This window comes from Chelonoidis abingdonii, chromosome 14 (assembly GCF_003597395.2).
Source record: "Chelonoidis abingdonii isolate Lonesome George chromosome 14, CheloAbing_2.0, whole genome shotgun sequence".
Classification (NCBI taxonomy): Eukaryota; Metazoa; Chordata; order Testudines; family Testudinidae; genus Chelonoidis; species Chelonoidis abingdonii.
Window position 1 is genome coordinate 20,904,339 of NC_133782.1, and position 14,627 is coordinate 20,918,965.

The window sequence follows — 14,627 nt, forward strand, 5'->3', positions numbered from 1 at the left end:
AGAGGCAATGCCTGAAACCCCGCCTGAGTACTTCCTGCATCATGGCTTCCATAGCTGTTACCACCACTGGAGCTGTGCTGGTGTGAATTGATAAATGCCAATTTTGCAGGTGTAGACTCAAGGTCAGTCCATCACTGTGGAGGCAACAGCTTCCAGCAAGAGTGGTCAAAAGTGTGGTGAGTGAGCGTGTTGGCTCTATCCCTTTAAAATATGATCCATTTCCATCACCAGGCTTGTCCAATGGTACAGTGTGGGGCTTTGAGTTATACAGGTCTGGAGTCAGGCTAGTCTCTACTATGGCACTACATCGGTGCAGCTGCAGCGCATCTGGTGAAGACATGCTCTTTCCTTGACATAATTACTCCACCTGAATGAGAGGCGAAGGCTATGTTGGTAGGACAACATAGCTATGATGCTCTCCTGCTGACATAGACTTAAAGCGGTGTCTCCACCGCACTATGTAACATGGCATCCGGGGGGAAGGGTGGCTTTTTTAAACCCAGAGCCAGGTAAGTTACATCTACTTAAGCGGTAGTGTAGACAAGCCCATAGCAAAAGCTGAAATGAAACTGACATTTCAAAGCTTCAGTCTGTCTTCAGTGCAAAAATGTAAAGGGGATGACATGAGTGAAAGAGACCTGGCCTCAGAAATTCTGAAATTAATTACTTGCAAAGCACTGAGACCCTTTTTTCATCAGTTTAAAGAGTCCATAGAAATTATACTTGCTTTTGACTTTTTTTTAAATAAATTGGGCAAGAGTGAGAACACTGCAGAGGTGAGTGCCTGTCTGAGTAAGGAGAGTTGTCTTCCAACTACTTAAGAGTCCACAAGCGTGGAAGGGAGATCTTAAAGCTGGTCAAACAGCAGAGAGTAATGGACTTTGAGACAGAAGTCATAATGACTTGGGATGAGGTAGAATAACAGATGCTCTCAACTGTGTTTGTTTCAATTCAGGCCAGTAGACTTATGAGTCAAGAGAAGTTCTGTGAGCTGTGCCACATGAGCTGTTGGTTCTTACCTAGGTTCCACAAGAAAGGTGTCCATATCACACATCCTTCACATTTGTTGTTGGCAGCAGTTTCAGCATCAGATGGGACAGGGAGACTGACATACTTTTGCTTCAGCTGGAAGGGATCACCCTTTAGGAAAATCAAAGTAGCTGCAAAGCACCAAGAAGGATTTTGCAAAATTGCTCATCTGCACCTGTCCTGTTACCAGAGGACTGCAGTTCTTGGAACCACCAGTCTGACATCTTTATAGTAATAATTTCACATGCATGAAGCTAAGCTGCAAGGCTGCAGCATGATTATTCCAGCACTACCAATTCAAAGTATCCTGACTAACACAAGGTGCCAGGGGTTTCTGTCAGTGATGAGGTAAAAGAACCCTGCTAAAATCACCTGTTCCGTGTGGAGATACTCCAAGGGGCCGTAGTGCATCTGTCCTCTGATTGCAGGACTCTGTTGCAGGGGTGGGCAAACATTTTGGCCTGAGGGCTGCATCCAGTTTCCAAATTTGTAGGGAGGGCTGGTTAGGGGAGGCTGTGCCTCCCCAAACAACCAGCTGGGGCCTGGGGCCTGGCTCCTTCCCCCATCTGAGCCACCACTGTTTCTTGCCCCCTGATGGCCCTGCCCCGGGACTCTGGCCCCATCGCCCTCTTCCCCCCCCAGACTCCTGCTCCATCCAACCCTGCCCCCCGCCCGGTTTCCTGACAGCCCCTGGACCCCCTGCTGCCCCATCCAACCTCCCCTCCTTCCTGATTGCTCCCTGGGACCCTTGCCATCCAACCAACCCTTCTCCCTGTCCCCTGATGCCCCATCCAACCCCCTCTCTCCTTCCTGACTGCCCCCCTGGAACCACTTCCCCCCTGCTTTTCCCCACCCTCTCACTGCCCTGACCCCTATCCCCACACACACACCCTGATCACCACCCCAAACTCCCCTGACCTCTATCCAACCCCCCTGCTCCCTTATCATGCTCCCTGGAGCACCAGTGTTACAACGGTGCTGCCCAGAGCAACAGGACAGGCAGTCACACTGCCCGGCTGGAGCCAGCCATGCCATCGTGCAGCACAGAGCACCAGGTCTGGCCGCAACCCTGCCACCAGAGCCTGCCGCTGGCAGCTGGGTGAGCTGAGGCTGTGAGGGAGGGAGAAGAGCAGGCGAGGGGCCAAAGGGGAGCCTCCCGGGGCGGGAGCTCAGGGACCGTACAGGAGGGTCCCGTGGGCTGGATGTGGCCCGCTGGTCGTAGTTTGCCGACCTCTGCTCTATCTCATTCTCCTGCAATAATCTTACGCTAGCTAGCTCATGTCTTAACTGGCCAAATGAAGACATATCACTGTTGCCACAGGAGTTGTGTTCTGCTCAAACTGAAACCAGTTTCCTCAGTCTCCTTACCCTTTGGTAGTTGAAGTCCAACTCAGCAATGATTCAAGGTCCACCACTGTTATGAAATGTAGAAATTAAAGGATAGGCAGTATTATCTCTGGATTTGGGAACTAGACAGTAATTATACCCTGTCAGTATACTATGGTAGATGTGAGTAAACCTTGACCGGAAACAGGCTTAGTACTAGTGAAATGCCTGCCATTAGGCAGTTATGGTGTGATGCGAATGAAAACCAATGCTTTTGCTCTGGAAATAATTATGGCTGTGATTGCATTAGCCCATGTAACTCCTCTTTAAAAAAAAATATTTGGATGGTCTTTGCTAACTGAGGCCAGCTTCACTCTGATTATGACTTAAATATTTGTAAAGTTAGAGCCTCCTCTTGCACTAGACCATGGAGCATCCGCGGGGGACAAGATTTGGCCATTGTTTTGCCATAACTCACTGCACAGCTGGTTCACAATAGTTCCTTCTGCTATTATATTCAAAATCATATGGTGAGAGCTGTGAATTTCTTCATTCCAAGACGAGATCGGACTTGGATCAAATATTTTAAAATGAGGTTCTGACCATACTGCACTAAAGGTGTGTATGCAGGAGTTGGGGTGATGCTAAATTTACACTTTACCGAGAGCCCCAGCCCAAAGCTGTTTACAGTTACATATTCCTCCCTCAGGTACATACAGGGTCCTCATTACATTAGTATCTCAGTCCTTTACAGTCTGTGGTGTACTGAGCCTCATCCCATCCGTGTGAGGGTGTAGGGAAGTACCGCCTTTTTTTTTTTCTTTTTTTCCCCACACAGATGGGACACCAAAGCCCAGATCCTCAAAGATATTTAAATACCTAAATAAGTGAGGATTTGGGCTTAAGTCAGGGTCACTTAGGAAGTCTATAGCACAGCAGAGAATTAAACCTGGGCCTTGAGTCCCATGCCCTAACCATCAGTCAGAGCCTCTTTCCTCACTGTAGAGCACCACTGAAGTGCAGCTGTCAGGGTGGGTGGTCTACTAACCAGCCCACACCACTGTATAGAACAGTGGGGCTTGAGCTATGGAGCATATCAGCTCAACCCCCTAAACCGTAGAGTCTTTCCATTCCATACACAGCTGACCAGATCTGTGTAAGGGCTCAGCTGAATCCAGTGGCCCTGCTCTAATTTAAGCTGCGTATATGAAACCATTTTATTCAGATGGACAAGCTGTTTTCCACATCCCCTTAAGAACTGCTTAGCTGAGAGTGAATGCCACATGCCAGGGAGAGCTGATATGATGGACAAGGTGAAAGTCTCTCTCTGCGTATGTGTATGTCAGATATTTGTATATATTGTTCATGTACACACACGCATGCACATTCTCCTCTTGCCTCAGTGCCTCTCCCACCCCCTCCCCCAAACCACACCACTAGGCTAGCCCTGGAGACATGGATTGTGAGTTTATGGTTGTAGGACCATTCTAACATTGCAGTACACAACTGTGCCACTTTGTGGCACCAAAAATTTTCTTGAATATTTGTATTTTGGAATATTACTCTTGTAGCCTTTGATTTTAATTTAAAGTGACTTTAGTAATGTATTACAACACTGCAGGTTTGGCTGTGGTTGCTATAGTTTCAAGCGCAGAATGAAAGTCACCTTAGTGCTATTTGTTTCAGTTTTAGAGTCCCTAGGATCACAAAGACCAAGGATGGTGACCACACAGATTTCACAAGTACAAGGTCTAGTCTGTTTTACAAGTTTACTAACGTTTCAGTTAAAGTTATGATTACCCAAGCATAGAGAAATTCTATGAAGACCTATGCACAAGTTACAAATCTCATACTTACATCCTTAACTGTGTTCTAAGGTCTGATGGTTGCCTTGCCAATTGATCAGCAGGAGAGAGATGAGTCCTGCTGAGGTTTTCCCATAGGGAACTCAATTTTCCCAGTCTGGATATCCTCTTTTTATAATGTGATTCTGAGTATACCTTATTAGCATTGATGCTTACAGTGCACTCTGCAGTTAGGGCATGTGTAGAAAAATGTAACTACAGGTATCATGTAAGCAAAAAATTACTCATTAATTTTCATTATACCACCACAAACTTGCAGTATGACCTTGTGTAAGTCACCTAACTGCTGTCATAACTAGGGCCCTAACAAATTCACGGCTGTGAAAAATATGTCATGGACCGTGAAAGCTGGGTTCTCCCGTGAAATCTGATCTTTTGTGTACTTTTACCTTATACTACACACACTTCACAGGGGAGACCAAGATATCTCAAAGTGGGGGTCCCAATCCAAAAGGAGGTTGTGAGGAAGGTCGCAAGGTTATTGTAGGGAGTTTGCAGTATTGCCACCCTTACTTCTGTGCTGCTTTCCGAGCTGGGGGGCTGGAGAGTGGTGGCTACTAGATGGGCACCCAGCTCAGAAAGCAGCACCACCACCACCAGCAGCGCAGAAGGGTGGCAATGCCACAATGCCCCTACAATAACTGTGCAACCCTCTTTTGAGTCAGGACCCCTACAGTTACAGCACTGTGAAATTTCAGATTTAAATATCTGAAATCATGAAATTTAGGATTTTTGAAATCCAATGACTGTGAAATTGACCATAATGGACTGAGAAGTTGGTAGGGCCCTAGTCATAACTGGGGAGCAAGAAAGTCTCTCTCTGGTGGTGGAGATGCCAGTTTTGCTGGGCAAAGCACAAAAATGGGAAATTCATGTTTCCACAACCGCACCCCCCTTGTGGCACCTGGCACTCTGGAATAACACGCTGGGGTTTGAGAGTCAGGGATCTTTTTTCCCCTTTCAGCACAAGTCCATTTACCTTTAAAATACTGAACCCCTCCCCCCACTTGGGGGCAGATGTCGGCTGAGCTTCTCTGAAACGGCTCAGCAGACTGGAATTAGACTGCCAGGGTGAGTGGTTCTCACTGAGGAGCTGAACATGCGAAGGGGCTCTGCAACACTCCTACTTAAAGGGACAGATTTCGAGGAGAAGATCTAGTAGACCAGAATTAATCAGTTTGTCCTGTAAAACTCATGGATGAATTTCATGCTTGTTGGAGTGGAGGAGATGGAGGCTGAAGCATCATCTCAGCCAGGGCAAGTTCCTCTCACCTTGATCCTGACCCCCAAGACCACAAAAGTCACAGCAAGAGACAAGTACAGGGGGCAATAGAGAGAATTTAACTGGCTGGAAGGGAAAGAAAAATACAATCCGTGGCCTGAGTTTTGCTGTGTTACATCTTTGTCACTCCTTTGAATCAAATGGAGGTCTGATGTCACACCAGGGCACAGTGTAAAGCAATTGCTTCAATCATGAAGTCATCTCTCTCCAGCTGCAACCTCCATTCCAGAACACTTCCCTCACTGGCCAACCTGCCATTAAAGCCCCATTTTAACTCCACTGTTAGCAACTCCCCTGAGAGCCTTGTCACATGAAAGCAGCTTGGATTTCCCTTTCTGGGGTGTGAGGTTTTGTTTGTTTTTCAATTTGAATTATTCCTGATCAGAATCAACCTTTCTACTTAGGGAGCTGATGCATTAATAAAGCACCAAGACATTGTGCAGTTCAACAGCACCGATTGGTGGGGTACTTAGCCAGTCAAGACCTGACAATGCCAAGAAGTTACTACTAGGAGAGGCGGGGCAGTTAGGGCTGTTTTGATCTGTCTGTTCAGCAGGCTCTCACCATAGGGACAGGATGAACAAAGCAGCACTATTGTGCTACACTTTCAAAACTAGCTTTCTGCATTGGAAGAACATAGAGAAAACAGACAAGTGAACGCAAGTGACCTAACAATGCTCTTACGGACTGCCCTTTCCAGAGTCTTCTCGTTTCTTTCCTCCCCTGGGACTTTGGCCCCAAGTCAGTGTGGCTGCCTGCCATTCTCAGTGTCCCGCACCCCCAGTCGCAACTGCAGGCAGAGCCAAAGGACAGATTAGCTTGTCATTGTAATCCTCCAATCAAATTGAAAGTGACGTGGCAGGTGGAGAAGAAGAGCGCAGGGAAACCTCACAGCTTCTCTATGAAGTTCACAGCAGTGTCTTTGGGGGTAAAGGAATGGTTTAAGATTCCCTATTCACTGTATGCTTAGCAGGCTGCTGGAGCACTTGCTAATACATTGCAAGGCCTAAACCACTTGTGCTGCTATAGCTCCTTCTATCCAAGGAACTCCAGGCGGTGTCCAAGGGGGGAATTAAGCCTGACAAGTCTCCTGTAAAGTAAATTATTCCTGTTTTACAGCTAGTGGCAAACAGTTAGGTGACTTACACAAGGTCATACTGCAAGTTCGTGGTGGTATAATGAAAATTAATGAGTAATTTTGCTTACATGATACCTGTAGTTACATTTTTCTACACAGTGACAACCTTTTGGCCTGAGAAAGGCAGGTTTCATTCCTTGTCAGGATATGCCCATAGCTCCCTATTTTCCCTTTATTAATAAGCAGAAAAGAGATGCACAGTGGGCACTGGAAAGATACCTTCAAAAAGAGCTGAGGTCCAGTAACTTAGTAAATGGAACTGAACTGAACTCAGGAATGCGGGCTCCTTGTTCCTTGCTAACCAGACTTGCAGCATAGCCATAGTGTTAATCAGTCTTTTAAAAATGCTTTCCTGCTGCTGCTGCAAAAAATCACAAGGCATCCCAGAATCCTCAGTGCAATCCGTAATGCTTTCCTGGATATCCCCAGCCAAGCAAGTAGCATGGAGTATCTCGTGAGCGGGGTGAGAATTGCACAAGTATTAGCTGAAAAGCACTGCCGTACATTCCGCCTTAGGAAAGGTGGGACCACTCTGCAGAACCCTGGGCGGAACTCAGTTTCCTTTTTTGCTCTGCTGGTCACCTCTAAGTGTGATATTTATGCAAAGCTTTGGGGAAAATGAATCAGGGAATTAGAACTTTTGCCCTTTGACAAATCAGCCTCAATAGTACTAAACTGCTGCTGATTTTATGAACTCCACTGTCCCACTTCTAAATCTGTCCTTGCAAGAGTCAAGCACTAGTGGTAGATTTTAGAGGGAGGTTTCAAGTGGTCAGGCATCTCCTAGGTATGTGGCTGGCTTATGTGCTAGCCTGTAATGTAGTTAGTGCAAATGGTCAACTGTATATGTGGCTTCTGCTGTCTGGTACGTTTCCACTCCTCTCAACACTGCTGTCTCCCTGCCCTGGGATAGGAGTTCAGACTGTAGAGCATGGGGACAATAGTTTTGGCTTTCTTCCGCCCTCATTCTCCGTGTATTTGTGTAACATGCAAATCCCATGCCTAGATTACAAAGATCAGGGGAGAAGCAAGCGCATGAAACAAACAGTGAGATTAATTCCTTTAGCAGCCAACGTGTGTAATCCCCCAAGGCGCATCTGCCAGTCTGAGTGAGGTTTAGCCAAAGCGAGTCTGGGAGCTAGAGAGGAATTTCTGCTGGGCTCTCTCTAGCTGGGGGAAGGGGAAGGCAGAGTGGGGTGGCTGGCTGCAGCTGCCAGAAGGATGTGTGCCTGATTTACACCCACCTACACTTCATACAGGGATACTCACTTGGTGATACATACAACAGCCTTTCTTCTCCAAATTGCCCAGAGTCCAGCAACTCCATATGCTGTCCTGCCAGCTTAGCCATGAGTTTTGCCCCTCCCAAATCCAGCAATCCTAAATGAGACCTCCCCCGACCTCCCAGTATCTCCCTTTACCTTGCAGCAGAGATAGGCAAATCCTCTGGGCTCCTGTGACTGGAGACCCAGTCCCCTTGGGAGGTGGGCTGGATTGTGAGGCGAAGAACAGGTCTTTTGATTCTTGAGGTCGGTACATTTCCAGTGGGTGGGGTTGGAGCAGATCTCCCTGCCTGGGAGGGTGGCAGAACGGGAATCCTGGCTCCCTATCAGTACCAGCCTCTGGGATGGGCGGGGCGAGGGGTCACGCAGAATGGGAAGCAAAATAAACTGCTTGGTTCCTTTGCAGTGCAGCTGCAGCTTGGTCTAATTTTCTCTCCTCCTGGTCTGCTGCTGGAGTGGGGATTCTGGGATAGGTCACGCAGGTACCCTGGGGCAATCCAAGAAGGGAGGACCATTGGCCTAGTAGCCAGGTGCACCCAATAGAGGGCTGATACTTGCAAGGAGCAGAGGCAGCCGTAATGTTTTTGGGTGGGTTGCAAAGTGGTCTTTTGCAGACTCCCCTTCCCTAACAGCACTAGTTCCTGCCCACCCTGCTCATGTCCCAGTGGATAGGGCTGGCCTAGAGATGAGTTAAGTTTGGGATGTATCCCAAGGCATCATCTCCCTACCCGACTCATTTTCCTTTAGAAATGTGAGAGCTGGAGAGAGGTTGTAGTAGCCGTGTTGGTCCTAGGATACTAGAAAGACAATCTCTCTCACCAACAAGAGTTGGGCCAATAAACAATATTCCCACACACCCCTTGTTGCTCTCGAGTTGGAGAGAGTCTGTTCAGTCCCTGCCCACCTCCTGCTGCAACAGTGGATCCCAGGCAGCAGGCTCCATTCACACCTAGCAAGCAGCTCACCAGTTAGGTTTTCAAAGCACTTTGCAAGGGAAAGACGTAACAAAGAGTCTAGGGTCTCTTCCACTGGTGCCCCCTCCAGCTCCTCAGTGCCTAGGGAGTGTTTGAATAGTCCATTTGGTGAACAGTTTGAGCAGAGAGAAATTTCTGCTATGGAAACATGCACAGACTGGCATCCCTGTAGCATGGCCACTGTCCTGTTAAGAGCTGGGGGTGTTTACTGAAGCAATCCCAGGAGTTCTGGGGGAGCGTTTGTGGAGGTATCACTCTGAATTTTGGCCTACAGCTTTTCCCTCAATATTATGAGCAAGGCCCCGTTCCTCTTCCCCACCCTACAAGCATCACTAGCTGATACCTACTAGAGGTGAGAGGTAACTGGAAGTGGTTTAGTACAAGTGGCAGCCACAGTTTGGTAATTTCCCCTGCTGCTGCTAGTGCCGGATCACATCAGCCGCTGCAGCCAGAGTGGGGAGGAGGTTGCTGTGACAGCAAAATTTTTCCTTTTTCACATCTTGAGAAATTTTAGGATGACTCTGCTGCTGACCAAGCCTCCTGGCGCAAGGCAGCAGCGCAGCTCCTTCGGCACACTAGGAGGCAGGTGATGGCTAATGAGGAACCTAGTTCCTCAGTGCAGATCTTGGCTCATAGAAGTGTGGTTACATCATCTCCTGTGTGACATGGGGCGGCTCCAAGCACTAGCACTCCAAGTGTGTGCCTGGGTGACAAGCCGTGGGGGGCGGCCTGCCGGTCGCTGCAAGGGTGGCTGTCAGGCTGCCTTCGGCGGCATTTCTGCGGGAAGTCCGCCGGTCCCGTGGTTTCAGCAGCGGGGGTGACAAACGCACAGGACTAGCAGATCACCCGCAGAACCACTGTTGAATCTGCGTGACCGGGGCAGACCTCCTGCAGAAACGCCGCTGAAGGTTGCCTGGACTGCCGTGCTTGGGGCGACAAAAAACATAGAGCCACCCCTGTATGTGACACTTCTTAGGCTGAGTCTACACGTGTGGTGGCAGGCAGAGGATATATACTGTGTGCCCCCCAGCATGGGATAAAGAGTCGTGAAGAGGGTGAGGTACTGCTTAGGTGAGTGAAGATGCTCCAGAACATTGCAATATATACCTTACGTGGCTCTTTCCCCTGCCAAGCAGGGTCACTCATGGATACACTGCTAGCTTTAGCAGTATAGTGTCCTGCTGCCTGCCCTCTGCCAGGGCCTTTCCCTGCCACATGTAGCTGCACCCAGCAGTGAGCATGGATGCAGCCTGCTTTTCAGTGTGGTGTGTAGCTACGTGCACCCCACACACCACCAGTAGAGACAAAGCCTTATGAGCAGCTTCAAGCCCAAAAGGACATTATAGGCAGCACCCCTCTGGTAAGAAGGGCCATGCTTCATGATAAAATAGCACTCTATTGTTCATATGCCCCATGAGGCTGGGACATTTCCTCTTTCACTAGAAAGAGAGGAGAGACTCTCTATGCTCCCAGATTATTCTCTGCCCAGCTGCACTGCACTCTGCCTACTGTATCAGCCCATAGGCCAGATTCGCAGGAGAACTCAGCACTCCTCTTGACACCAAACAGGTGGCCAAAATTTCAGAGGAGCCCAGCACAGCAGGTGCTGAACCTTCTTGAAGAACCTAGCCCCGGTTGAGGATGCTGTGAAGCACTTGCGCTGGCTATCCAGTTCAGGTTAAGAATCGGGGCCTTTTTTTTTCCAATGGCACATGCAGAAGGCATAGGTTTACAAAAAAAAAAACCACAACAGCCTGCACCTTACCTAGTGAAGTTAGCCTAAGCCCTAGTTTGTATCCAGGGAGGTTGTGGAATCCCACTCATTGGAGGCTTTTAAGTACATGTTGGACAAACCCATCAGGAGGGGTCTAGGTTTACTTGGACCTGCCTCAGTGCAGGGCGCTGGACTAGATGGCCTCTCAAGCTCCCTACCAGCCCCACCTGTCTGTGATTCCATAATGTAGTAAGAGGGCAAATGGAAATGGTTGGTGGTTGCTTTGCCATCTCCAGTGGTGAATTGATTACTTATCTCATGTCATTAACCAGTAGTGTTGGTGTTTGTTAGCGCTTAGGCATATATGCTTTCTATAGACACTGACAGCTATGGAGCAGGGAGTCTCAGCTCTGCTTATGCCTAGATTTGCAGAAGTGCACAGCAGCGCTAGAGACTCTGCCTAACCCTTGAGGCCCGTTAGAGCCGCTGAAGGCTGTTGAAAGCCTGACTCGTAGTGCGAGAGCAAGATTGGCCTCTGCCCTCCTGCAACAGCTCTGGTAGTGCTTGTTAACAGGCACAGTTACAAGCTTCCAAAGCAAAATCCTATGACCACACCTAGTGAATTAGACAGCAAAAAAGCCTCCTATTTAACTGTCTAAATGTCTTAGCTTCTGCTGGCCTGGATATGTGCCCCACTTTCTCCCTGTAGTCACACCGCCCCATGCACAACCATTCCAAGAGGGAAAACTGAGGCCAGAAATCCTCCTTAGGTTGAGTAGAAACAAATATGCCAGTTAAGGAATCAGCCTGTATGTCAGAGGCTTACAGAAGACATTTGCTGCTGAGAAATATTCCCTTTCATTTCATGAATTGCTTTAACAGGCAATATACTACAAAGCATTAAACATTTTAAAAGACAAGACTGTCTCACTTACCAAACATAACAGATCAGACAGGCAGACAATGCTTAGAAAATTCATCTTAGCAAACGTACCAGTTCCTCCATAGTTCACCACTGGGCTTTGTCATCAGTCTGTCCTTAAATGGATTTTCCTACTGGTGTACTGTAGGAGATCAACTGTCCAATCCATTTGATGCCAATCAATCAGTTTCCTTTTAATTACCCTAATTAAGCAGGCCTGCCACTTATCAGACTGTTGATCAAGTGGATTCTGCTGTCTAGATGATCACATGCCTTCCCACTACACCCCCCTAACAGCTAGAGCCTTTTTGCAATAAGGCTTTTGCCAGTTTCTACTTTTTGATTCATTTTCAAAACTCAAAGGCTCCTGGTGCATTTGTACTGACGTGGAGAGGACAGGCTGGCCACCCAGGGTAGAGCTGACCGTGCAGCTGCCAACCAGAAACCAAACTGCCTTTCTCATAACACCATTTTAAAAAGATTACTGGTTTTATGAATAAGCTGGTTTCTGATTACACATTTCTCCCCACCCCAGAAATGAGCAACGGCTGGTCAGTAGCAGGGGAATCTACGAGCAGCTGGAAGAGATTGAATGCTGGGCTACTGAGTACTGTACCCGCCCTGAAACCCATAGTACATTAGGCCAGGTGTGCAATGTGCATCAGAGGCAAAATGAGTCTGTGTGCCCCTTCTATTGGGGGGGGGGGGGGGGAAGTCTCAAAATTCTTACAGACCTGGGTCAGAATTAGTATCACCATGTTATAAGTAGCAAAGAGTCTTGTGGCACCTTACAGACTAACAGACATATCGGAGCGTGAGCTTTCGTGAGATGCCTGCATCCGACAAAGTGGGTATTCACCCATGAAAGCTCATGCTCCAATACGTCTGTTAGTCTACAAGGTGCCACAGGACTCTTTGCTGCGTTTACAGATCCAGACTAACACGGCTACCCCTCTGACACGTTACAATGTTATAAGTGGTGATGCAGAGTCACAGGCTAAGTAACGTGCCCAGGGTCACAGAGTGAATCAGTGACAGAGCCAGGTCTCCTAAGGCCCAGTCCCCTGCTCTAATCATTGGAATACCCATCTCTCCACGTGTCATTAGTGCTGATAAAATTACCCAGCCACTTTCTAAACCCTGCCCCATTGGTTGACACAGATATTCTTTGGTGCAGCAGCCCTGGAACAAACCCCGTGGTCTAACTGCAGCACTACATGTGTAGCTTCCTAGCATGGTCCTAGGGGGCCTAACAGACAGGGGTTCAGTGAAGCACACACACCCCTTTTTGTACTGAAATCTTGGCCCGGGGGGGGGGGGGGGGGGGGGAGGAGGCGGCTGGGGTGTGATAGGAGTGGGGCAGGAGGTGTGTGGGAGAGGGCAGGGTCTCTGCGTGGTGGGCGATCTCTTTGATTGGACCTGGAGGCTCCCAGAGCCTGGGTGAGTAGTCGAACCATAGGGGACAAAAGAGTGATTCACCTTTAAGACAGAGCCCTGTTCAAAACCCTCCCCCCCAACGGAAGGGAGGGGCGGGGGAATCAAGCCAACAAACAGCCCCATGAGGAGCCTAACCCCTGTGCTACACAGGGGTTCTCACACTCAACACCTGCTTCGGCCCAATTAATAGTTAATTAAAGTGGAACAGCTGCAACAGGGCAGCTCCTTTGTGACATCCTTACACTTCAGCAAGTAGCTGGTGGCCTCCAGCCCACGCACAGCAGGTACTACAGAAGGCTTAGGGGGTTGGTGGTTACCCAATGACTAGTAGCCCAGCATCAAACCACTCTGCCAAGCCCATCTCATCAGGCACCAGGAAGCCTTGACCCAGGGCCACTAACTGCCCAGGGGAGCCCCCCACCCACAGGGTGACAGAGTGTGTTCTACATTTGCATCTCACTTTGGTGAGTTAATTAAAGTGGAGCAGCTTCACCAGAAGAGCCTGAGGCAGCACCAGACCAGGTTGCTCCCTCCCTACACCTCAGCAAACCCTCGCCGTCCAGCAGTCAGGGCCGTGCCGGGAGATGTACTAGAATACTGCTTAAATCCATCTCCGCAAAGAGCAGGAGGCTTGACCCAACTGCTCCCATAGGCTAGGTGAGTACCCAAAACGCTGGGCTACAGAGGGCTTCTTACATGCTATGTGGCCCAATTAATATGCAATTATTTATTTATGTGAAACAGCTGCCATAAGCCCCAAAGAACACTCCATATCAGCATACCCCTGCTGGCAGTGATTTGGCTACGCACATGAAAGCGTGCAGACCCCCCTACTCCCAGCCATTTGCACCAAGCACAGATGAAACTGAACCCAACGGTCTGTTCTCCCGCCCCCGCCCGCCCCCTCCCCCCAAATATTCCACCCTCAAACCGAGGAGGAGGAAGGGCCTAGGATGAAGGGAATGCCAGCTACTGTCACTTCTACCTTGGTCAGCATTGTCCCTGGCTGCAGACGAGTAGGAGGGAAGGTGGCAGGGCGCTGGGATGTGCGCGGGGTGGGGATGGAGGGGGATAATTCCCAAGGTTATAGCCCAGCTCCTGCCAGAAAATGTCAGCAGCTCCCCTCTGCTCCCAGCCCTGTTGGCATCTCTCTTCCTGCCACAAAGCTCGCCATCCACTGGCCTCCCCCCTTGCTCTCTCCACTGTCCCTAGCACCTGTTTCTCCCAGTCCTAGTGGCTCGGTGCCAGCGCTTGGTCACGCACCAGTAACATTTCTCCCGTTTCCCCCCCCCCCCAAATATTCATGAGGCAGGCTCCAGGCTGCTGTGTCGCTTGTTACAGCCACATGATTTGCTTCTTCGTGGTGCAAAAGCAATTTCTTGTCTTGTAAATGGCTCCTGGTTTTGACTGACTGGGCTAGTCCCCAGCCAGCAGCTGCAATTGAGACAGGATTCCTGGTAGTTAGCTTAGAGACTCCATTGAAAGAAGCCTCTAAAAGCTTCCCCACCTCCCATCCTTCCTCCTAAGCCTGGACTGTCCAGCCCCACATCCCGTACAGTTGCCCCGCCTTCCATTTCCATGAACTACCCAGGGAGGAGAGGCCTATAAACAAGCAGCACCCAGTGCTAGCTGTTATTTCTGCTACAATCATTGCATA

The 14,627-nt window shown here is 49.1% G+C and overlaps 1 protein-coding gene across 1 annotated transcript in view; it reads left to right on the plus strand.

Moving 5' to 3' along the window:
* Window positions 1-14,627, plus strand: part of SYS1 (SYS1 golgi trafficking protein) — a 114,872-nt gene that overhangs the window by 93,153 nt on the left and 7,092 nt on the right. The gene's annotated exons all lie outside the window — the stretch shown is intronic.